Source organism: Glycine max, chromosome 18 (genome assembly GCF_000004515.6).
Source record: "Glycine max cultivar Williams 82 chromosome 18, Glycine_max_v4.0, whole genome shotgun sequence".
Lineage (NCBI taxonomy): Eukaryota > Viridiplantae > Streptophyta > Magnoliopsida > Fabales > Fabaceae > Glycine > Glycine max.
This window is the reverse complement of record NC_038254.2, coordinates 14,753,750-14,761,104: the sequence shown is the minus strand read 5'-3', so window position 1 is coordinate 14,761,104 and position 7,355 is coordinate 14,753,750. Positions and strand designations below refer to the sequence as shown.

The 7,355-nt window shown below is 35.0% G+C and overlaps 1 pseudogene; it reads left to right on the top strand.

Annotated features, from left to right (window-relative positions):
• The first annotated feature begins 289 nt into the window (after positions 1-289).
• LOC100819095 (uncharacterized) lies at positions 290-1,074 on the top strand (annotated as a pseudogene).
• The last annotated feature ends 6,281 nt before the right edge of the window (positions 1,075-7,355 follow it).

The following is a 7,355-nucleotide window of genomic DNA, read 5'->3' as shown; positions in this document are numbered from 1 at the left end:
TTCTTCTTGTTTGATGTATGTGGCGTTTTAGTTGTACAATCTTTTCTCGTTACCCCTCCAATGAAGTCACTGGAGACTACAAAAGATGCCACAGAAGAGATTGGCACCCAAAGAAAGTTAAAGCGAAAAACACAAAGTTGTAGTCAACCAACCCGGAAATCTTTCAGAATATTGTGTTCGTCCACGTTTAACACTTGATCAAGATGCAAACGAGGTCATTGACTTGTGCCATCTGAACGAAGAGGAAAGAATTGATGCAACTGATAATTTAAGAGACATCTTAGATTCTATGGAAGGGGTTGGTATGCATACAGCAGAAGAGAAAAATCCCATAGAGAATTTTGATGACTATCTTGATACCTTGGAGGACATACTTGCTATTTCTCATACTGACGTTACACCTTTTGATCATGTGACTCCTGCTACCTCTATGGATAATAAAATGAAGTGTTGCAAGAAGAAGTTTTCTTCTTTTCTTGCTGTAGACTTCCTTTCTTTGGTCTCTATGTTGTAGAAGTTGCGACGCTTGCATCACAACTTCGTAAAGATCCTAACCTTAGTGTTGATTAACTAGCAAAGCTAAAGTTGGTGGAACAAATTCTGTTATTAAGTGTTGCTTTCTTGGAGGCTAAGGGGAACATTAAAGAGGTAGACAAATTGTTAACTGATCTAGAGGAAAAGAAACTTAAAGTTTCCAGTCTCAAAAACGAGTACATTGAATTGAAAGACAAAGTAACACAGAGAGAGGCTAAAATGGATGGATTGGTTTTAAACATCCAAGAAATTGATGATTAAATTCGGCAACTTCAATCAAAATTGATTGAGAAATCCAATACACTTGAAACTGTGTGGAAGAGTAAAGCTAAGCTTACCTCTAGGCTAGCAAATACTGACAACTCAATTCCAATCCTTGTTCACGAGATTCAACTTGGATTATCTCAAAGATCAAAATGGGAGATGAAGAAAGCCAACAATGCCAAGCGTGTAGCTGAGATAGAAGAAAATTTCATCACTTCAAGAGGGTTAACATTTAATCAAACAATTTTAGAGGTTATCATTTTGATAGAAACATAGCTAATTGCGGCAGTGATTTATGTGTTATCTATATTTCTAACCAATGGGCTTTTTTGTTGGGAAAAATGTAAATTTATATTAAATCCAAAATGATACAACAATAAACGGGGCATACCCCGCAGCTAGAGAAAAGCAAAAGCCTCTCTAATACAAGAAGGCCTAGATCAAGATGTTAAAACAAATGCAACAGGTGCGCTTGTCTATACATAAGAAATTTAATCTTGCTAATAACCTCTATTACAGAAAATTGATAATCTTCAAAAATCAGCTTGTTCCTAGACAGCCAGATGCAGTAGACTGTAATTGCTATAGCCAGGCAACAGAATTTTCCTTGAACACCTGATGTGGATCTGCCCCTAATTAAAGAGTCAGTAATGCGCTGCAAAGAAGTGAGACACCTGCGGAAAGGAGCCAAATCACGAATGTGAGCCCAAACTTGGAGAGATTTCCTGCAAGAAAAGAACAAATGAGCATTTGACTCAGCCTCATTTGAACATAAAGGGCAGAGAGAACCCTTGTTCAAAAAAGCAGTTTTGTCAAGAGTAAGCAGCCGGTTCCTTTTAGCAAGCTATAGAATGAAAGACATCTTAGGGGGATTGCTGGGTTCCATATAACAGAACATCAACTAACAGTAGGCTTGACACCTCTAATGTATTCATAAACTTTGCCAACAAGCAATTTTTCATTGGTGCTCCAAGATTGAATTCTCTTTTTGGCCTCTTCCGTACTTAGCTCTTTGGAGATAATAAAGTCCCTTATTTGAATGATTTTCTTTATTAAAACTGAATCTGATGAAGAAGTATTGTAATTCCACATATTTCTCCCTCTGAACCCACCGAACCCATAGAGAATCTTTCTTACAATGAAAGTCCTACATGATACGGAAAAGAAGCGCAAGGTTCCAATCCTTGATATTAAAAAGGCCTAAACCCCCTTCTTTTTTCGGAGAACAAACTACTGACCAAGCAACCAAGGGCTTGTTTTTGCCAATATCCGCTTTGCCCCACAGAAAATTACGGCACAAAGCGTTGATCCGGTCTAGAACAGATTGAGGCAAAGGAAAAATCCCCATCCAGAAATTCACAATTCCTTGAATAACTGCTCTGATCAACTCTAGCTTACTTGCATAAGATAAAGACTTCCTGCTCCATTCCTGAATCAGGCCAGTAATCTTGGAAAGCAAGGGAGCATAATGACATACATTTAATCTAGATGATAAAAGGGGAACACCCAAGTATCTAAAAGGGAAGCCACCCAAGCTAAATCCAGTAAGCTGCTGAATATGAGAAAGCTCATGAGGCCTAATACCGACTGAGTATATGACAGATTTATCAGAGCTGATGGAAAGCCTTGAAACCCTACAGAAGTGTTGAAGCTTGGCAAACATAGTTGACACAGAAGGGATATCTCCTCTAGATAGAAACATAATATCATCTGCAAAAGCCAAATGAGATAGATGAATACCTGCACAGCTGGGATGAAATTTAAAATTGGCATCATCCTTGAGGATGCTCATATCTCTGGAAAAGTACTCCAAACAAAGCACAAATAGATAAGGGGAGAGAGGATCCCCTTGTCTAAGACCCTGTTGCCCTTTGAAATGGCCATAAATGGATCCATTGACTGCCACACTAAAGGAAGTGGAAGAAACACATTCCATGATCCAAGTACAGAATTGGGCTGGGAAGCCAATGAACTTAAGCATCCTGTGACACCCTTTACCCCACACATATATGTACTAATAATAAAAGAAATAATAATAAAAAATTAAACTTAATTCAAGTTTTTAAAACGTATTTAAATACAAGCCTTTCAAAAGGGTAGCAGACTCACATTCACCTTTTTAACATCATCATAAAACTTTTCTAAATAAATAGTAAATTCACTTCGGCTCAAACAAGGCCGTCTATAAAACCCTATACCCCAATGCCACATCCTATCAGAGCGTTGGGTCTCAACGTCCTTCAGCACATGGTTCCTCAAAGCAATTCACCTAGTCATCTGCTCCCCCGAACACAAAGTTCAAGATCATCACAGGATCCAAACACAAACAACACACGGGAAGTGAGTTATCACATTCCTAACTAATAGAAAAACAAGACAACTAGATATACATATCATATAAATCAAATAAAACTTAGTTACACGTAATTCCACCACTTTGTCATTCAAAGTTCACTTTTCAATCATCAATCACATTACACAAGAATCACACGCTCTGATCAAGACATAATAACACATCAATTTCATAATAAACAATTAGCACGCGCATGGAACAGTTATGCTAAGACTTAAGCCTATATGCAATGTGGTACCATGTTAGTGAAAAACCACCTTGGGGCGCTTAGGAGTACATAACAAGACACACCAAACAATGAGTTTGTCAGGTCACTCTCACTAAGTAAGATCATAGGGAGACCAGTCAGGGTCACGATGTTTTGCGAGAATGCTCCAACCATATGGGATCAGCATAGGCTTAAAGGAGCACTCAAACCCGGTGACCCCCAAGGCCTACACTCCGAAGAGTCCGTCAAGGCCTCTCCCTCCTGATTCAGGTCCAACCCCTAAAATCATTTTAGCATACAGACACTGCTCGTGAATTATACAATACCCATGACCTCACACTCGTGTGTTAAACACGTACAACATATTGCGCTACAATTTAACACTAGTTCCTAAATAGGAAACCTACACTTTCTCTTTAACACTGCGCATTTACACTTTTCTCAAGATAACACTGGTCGGGTTATTGTACAATTCACAGCTTACAACACAAATAATGTCACATCAAGAGTTAATCGCACACTTATTCACAACCAAAACTCATTCACAATTTCACATCTCATAATGTCACAATCCACCATCGCATGTTTTCACGTATCTCACAATTCAACACATGTTCTACTTTACACTTTTACTCAATCTCAATAACAATATTATAATCTCAAGGCAACATATTATTCCATAATTCATAACATATTTCATTTATAAACACTGCTCATGAATTATACAATATCACGACCTCACACTCCTGTTTCAAACATGTTTAACACAATTGCGCTACAATTTAACACTGGTTCCTAACTAGGAACCTACACTTTCTCTTTAACACTGCGCATAAACACTGGTCGGGTTATTGTATAATTCATAGCTCACGATATAATTAATGTAACATCAAGTGTTAACACATCCACTTATTCACAATCGAATATCATGTCCACACTTTAACATCTCATAACATCACATCAACCATCTCATAACATTCCCAATGATATTCATAAGGTACAACATACACATGTTCATGAAATTTAACCATAATATTCTCAAACTCCAACACTTAATAATTTTTGGAATCATACTATAACACTCTACAATATTATTTACATAAATTATTAATATAAATAACTACCTCTATATCTATAAACTAACATACATCATATTGAATCACAAATTTCAAAGTAAGCTTTCATTGCACAAATTCTAAATAATTATATGAACACTTTGGTCAGTTTCAATTATGATATTAATTTTTTTTTATTATATATAAAAACCTAAACAGCAAGAAAAAGAGAAAATACAAAATAAATATCCCTCTCTAAATTTCTCCTTACTTTATTTCATCAATTCATATTAATTAGAAAAAATACTCGATTTATAGGGTTCACGCTCAACACAATAGCATATCAATTTTACAAAAATTGGTCTGTCAAACATATATAATTCACTTTAATAATTATAAGGATAAAATAAAAATTGTAAAAACACCCCAAAACTCATTCCAATTGATATCTCTAAGGATCCATACTCATGTTCTCACTAATTCCCAATTGTGAATAACTCATCTCTTACCTCTAAGCGGACTCACGTGTCTTCCGACAGCGATAGCAGCATCTCTAGCGGTTCTTTGAGATTCCTTTAGTTATTCCGCCGACTGCTCCGATAGAATTCTCAAACGTCAGAGAGACGGAGAAGAGATTGAAACCTCCACTTGTATTGTCTTCATGCGATTCCTTTTTATCCCTCCACGAATATTATCTCTAAAATCCCAACGGTGGAAGTGTGTGCACAATTGAATTTTGAACAATATATCCAAATTTCATGAAAATCCAACGGTTAACGAAACCGGGATCGTAATTTTACTGAGACTGTTTTGGGTTTCTGCGGGAAAGGAAGAGGCTACAATGTGAAAGGTATTTCTCTCGGCTAAAACATGATATCAAAATTCCCAATGGTGAAAATGCTCGGAATTGGGCTGTAAACGTAGTGCTCAAATTTCACGACGATCCAACGGTAAACGAGTCTGAGATCGTCATTTTTCTGAGGCAGGTTAGGTGGCCTGCGGGAAAAAGAGAGGATTTTGGAAGAAGAAAGAAGAAACGAAATTGTGAGGCAGAGGAGGCTGAGGAGTCAGTCTGAAAGCTGACCTAACATGTTGCTATTTATAGCTAGGGGCATTTACGACCTATTATTTACTCTATTTATTTATTTATTATTTATTATTTTATAAAAACAAACTTTATTTTATTCTCTATCAAACAAATAAATAAAATACCCTTTTTATTTTCTCTCAAATCATTATTTTAATTAATAATTATATCTCCTTATTTATTTATTTATTTATTTATAACATCTCATTATTTTTTTTAAAACTCTATTTATTTATAAATAACAATCCTTGTTAATCTAGTTTACAAAGATTGGGATGTTACACATCCAATCCAAGAATTCCCAGGAAATGGAATCATAAGCTTTATCTAAGTTAATTTTCAGGATGCATTTCGGAGATGATATTTTTCGGACATATTTGAGCAAAATTTCTTGAACTAGGAAGATGTTGTCCATCATCTGTCTGTTCTTAGTGAATGCGGTTTGAGATTCCCCAATAATAGTCTCAAGCACTGGACTATGCGGTTGACCAGAATTTTAGTTCTAACCAATGGGTTTATATCTATGTAATGTGGCTTCGGACTTGGTGACAATCCATGTAGTTGTGGCTCTAGACTTCGTGACAATCCTCTGTAGTAGTGTTATCAAGTCTTTAACCTCTCTGAGTCAAGTACTGTTTATGGTTCTTTCTTCTACCGCACAAAATTCTTTATGGTTCTTTCTTGTAACAAGCTGAATAGTAGAGCATTGCTAACGGTCTATATAAGTCAAATTTATTAAAACAATATTACAATAAAATATTAAATTATAACTTTTGGACTCATCACACCTTTTAACATTGACATCTGCTGATTTTCTTGAGTTTTATATCATGGGCGTATGCAAATACTGACTTTGATGGGGTTTTCAATACTGTTTGGCAGAGAGTAAAAAATGTATAGGTGAAAATAAGATGAATGAGTGAAAATATGTGAAAAATAAAGTAAAAAAATTGTGCTTGATTGAATAGAAATAGAAATAGATGAGTGAAAATAAGAGAAATAGTACAAAGCCTTTCACAAATTTTAAAATCATTTTTACTATGATCTTCTCTACCAAGTAAATAATAATTTTCATTTGTCTTTTCCAATTTCTTCTCTTTTGATGTTGCCAAATATTGATTTCCCATGGTTAGAGTTAAAATTAAAATTATTTTGTTAGCAGTTGGGCATACCAATCACACTTATACATACTGACAGTGGGACGAATTGAGTTGAGATGTCAAGGAAGACTTTTTATGTCTTTTGTTAGTAATGCTTATGTGATGACGGGGTTTCTTGAAGATGGTTCATGAATTGGGATAATCATTGTTGTAGAATTTGGTTCTTTAAAATTGTTATAATACATTCCATCATTACAACAGATAAGTAGGGAAATAAAAAATCCTGCAAAGTTACTAAGAGCTGATTTTTTTTTTTGCTTTTGTACAAGTAATACAATGAGATCCGTTGGATGTAATGTAAGGTTAAGATTGTTGCAGGAGGGAGCTGTATAGAATTCCGTGTCTCAGGGTATCCCAACTCCTGTTTCACATCGCTCCCGTGCGTTCATGACAACATTTTCTGGACCTTTCGGACCTCGATTGTAATATTTTTTTTTATTTTATAGAAAAAACAACAATAATGCGAAATAGAGATACAGGCTGTTATCTAAATTTTCTATTTTAATAATTAATGAATTAATATTATAAAATATTTATATTAATTATTCATTATTATTAGATTTTGTTTTATCCAATCAAATTAAGTGAATTTATTAAATAATTAAATAAAATTATATAAACTTAAATGAGACGTTAGCATAAAAATCTTATTAAGTTATTAAGTTACCAAGGAACTATCAATCGAAAAAGAATG